This window comes from Crocuta crocuta, unplaced genomic scaffold (assembly GCF_008692635.1).
Source record: "Crocuta crocuta isolate KB4526 unplaced genomic scaffold, BGI_CrCroc_1.0 scaffold723, whole genome shotgun sequence".
In the NCBI taxonomy this organism is placed as follows: Eukaryota; Metazoa; Chordata; class Mammalia; order Carnivora; family Hyaenidae; genus Crocuta; species Crocuta crocuta.
Genome location: NW_027531551.1, coordinates 240,151 through 243,592, shown reverse-complemented (window position 1 = coordinate 243,592; position 3,442 = coordinate 240,151).

The window sequence follows — 3,442 nt, the reverse complement described above, 5'->3', positions numbered from 1 at the left end:
AATTCTACTACAATGGCAGAGGAGTAGTCTAATAAAATTAGGTATTAAAAAAATTATTTATATTACCAGAGTGGTGATGTGAATTCCTTCTGTAGAGGGCTGAGCATAAGAAGATACCAATTACTACAAAGTGGAGATTCAAACATTCAGTATTAATTACAGTGCCAAAGAATTCATGGTTATAACCATGTGTGTAACAGTTTTTACTTTTAGAGAATTGTTTTCATTTTTATATTCTTTTCAACTATCCATATTTCTTCCACTCCAATTCTAAAGCATTTATCAATTATTTTTTATGAAACAGGCAATTATTTTTGTTACTGGGAAAATGACTGATATTGATTAACTTAATGAGAAACGGAACCATGATGAAGTAAATTAAGTGGATTACTATCAAGTCAGCTGTTATTTGATTTTTTTAAAATACACAATTTTTAGATGAAGGAGTTAATGACATTTAGCTGATGTCCTTTTTCAAAGAGACCAAGGGAAAATGTAGCCATCAGCACTTATGGATACTAATTTGATGGTTTCCATAAAGTCACAAACCATGTCCCCAGAACAGTAAAGTTTATGACACAGAAATGAGCCTGATATCAGTAACTTGTAACAGATCTCATTGTAAGATAGTAATAATCTGTTATTGGGTAAGATTTTTCTCAGTTACCAGTTAAAAAATATATTGTCCTGTACTGAGCATAGCATTGTTAAATGCCAGTTTTTATTTTAAGACATAAGCAGCATATGAATACTGAAGCTTTATATCCAGGTAGCATTGTAACTTCATTTTTTGGACTTCCACCTTAACAAAGACACAAAGTATAACTTTTCTTTTCCTTTTTTCCCCTCTTTTCCTTTTTTTGGAAAATTAGCCCACTTAACAGAGTATTAAGTCATGGTTTCTTCTTCTTCTTCCTCTTCTTTTTCCTCCTCTTCTTCTTCTTCCTCTTCTTCTTTTCTTCTTAGCCTTGCAGTTTTCTAACTCCTAGGGTGGCTTGAACAAAATTTATCTAATGTATTACAATATAATATCTCTTGACTTTTCCAAAGTTGCAATGGACCTCATATTTTCCTGTTACTCTCAACTACTTTCTCATCATTATTTCTTTTATTTTAAAATTCTATACCCATGTTTTATTTTTTTTTAGAATTCTTTATTTATTTCTGAGAGACAGAGCGAGCGAGCGAGAGAGAGAGAGAGAGAGAGAGAGAGAGAGAGAGAGAGAGCGTGAGCCGGGGAGGGTCACAGAGAGAGGGAGATACAGAATCTGAAACAAGCTCCAGGCTCTGAGCTGGCAGTCAGCAAATAGCCCAATGCGGGGCTCAAACCCATGAACTGTGAGATCATGACCTGAGCCGAAGACGGAGGATTAACCAAGGAGCCACCCAGGCGCCCCTACTTTCTCATCATTACTGACAAGCAAAGTTTCAAATAAAGATATAATCATAGTTCATGCCTCCATCAAATCTTCTTGGTTTTTTTCCAACATTCCTAATTTTTCAATGCCAACTGAATAAAATTTACAATCTCCAAAGTTGAAATTCAAAGCATTATACATATCATACTGTTTAACTTAGGTGACTTATCATTTACTCTCCATGAGATCTTGGCTTTCATAGGGTGGGAGTTCAGTCTTTGCTATCAGAAGATTAGTACATTATTTGAGTTTATGTTAAGGCCACACTAAAGGCTACTCTGAACTTACCATACCAATATTTAAAGCAAGACTTGAAATGATCACATTTCTTTGAAAATAATATAACTGTATGCTAGACTCAAATCCAAAACTATGTAGAGAAATACAAAACAAATAGAAACTCATAACACAAATCACAGTATCAGACATCCAATCAATATAACCAAGTGTTCATAGAAAGAGGAAAATATAATTCACTAATGACTCCAATAAGAAAAGGAAATAAATGGGAAACATATTAGGAAGAAATAAACTGACTGTTTGCAGATGACCTGAATGCTTGTATGAAAATCCAAAAGAAGTGTCGCACCCCCCCAAAAAAAGAAACATTCCTGGAACTAATTCATAACTATAGGAAGGTGGTAGGATACAAAGTTATTATTAAAAAAGTTACCCATGTTCCTATATACCAGCAATGAACATGTAGAACTTGAAATTAAAATCACATTACTACAGAGGCCTCTGAGTGGCTCAGTTGGTTGAGCATCCGACTCTTGATTTCAGCTCAGGTCATGATCTCAGGATTCTTGAGATCAATCCCTGCTTCAGGCTCTATGCTGACAGTGCAAATCCTGATTGGCACTCTCCCTTTCCTCTCTCTCTGCCCCTGTCCCCTCATACAATCTCTCTCCAAGTAAAATGACTTTTATTTTTATTATTTTTATTTTTTAAATGAATTTTTGCTATTTCTAAGAGACAGAGAGACAGAGACAGAGAGTGGGGGAGAGCCAGAGAGAGGGAGACACAGAATTCAAAGCAGGTTCCAGGATCCTAGCTGTCAGCAGAGTCTGATGTGGGGCTGGAACCCATGAACTATGAGATCATGACCTGAGCCAAAGTCCACTGAACCACACAGACGTCCCCATAGTTTTTTTTTTCCCCAAAAGCACATTACTATTTATATTAGACATCCAAAAGTAAGATAGCTATAAATCTGACAAATTATGTACAAATTCTACATGAGTAAACCATAAAACTCTAAAAAGCAAACAAAAAATAACTAAATAAATGGAGAAATAGTCCATATTTATAGTACAAACATCAATATTGTCAAGATGTCTTTTTTCCCATCCTGATCTATACATTCAACACAATGCCAATCAGAATTCCAATAAGTGAGAATACTTTCAGGGAGTAGAAATCAAGTCCAAATATCGCCTTTACCTAAAGTGAAATGTTCTCAATTTATCTATGAGGATTTCAGAATTGCTGAAGAAAAATAACTGCCATGTGTCCGCACTTCTTCCCATTTACTAAATAGGCTTCACACCCAGTGCAGAGCCTAACATGGGGCTTGAACTCACTACCCTGAGATCAAGACCTGAGCTGTAATCAAGAGTTGGATGCTTAACTGTCTGAGCCACCCAGGGGCCTACTGCTTCCTCTTTCTCAGTGAGAACATTTTTGTGGTTATAGAGTTCCTGTTCCAATAATTGTACAATGAATATCTGAGGGACAATTAATTTATCTTGTTATTTCTAGCTCTCCAAATGAAGAGGATAGCTTTATTTTTGTTTAAAAGAATACCACAGGTCCAGAATGGTGTCCTTAGGTTAAGTCCTAAAGCCAATGAATCAAGACTTAATACCTAACTGCAATTTCACCTCCCCACCCCAAAATTTAACCCTTAACCCATCAACATGGCAATTTCCTACTGATAGACCCCCTTCTGTTACCCCTATGAGGGTATGTTAAAAAACAGATTCTTCCCTAATCATGTCTTTTTCCAGTCCCTCTCTGCCTTC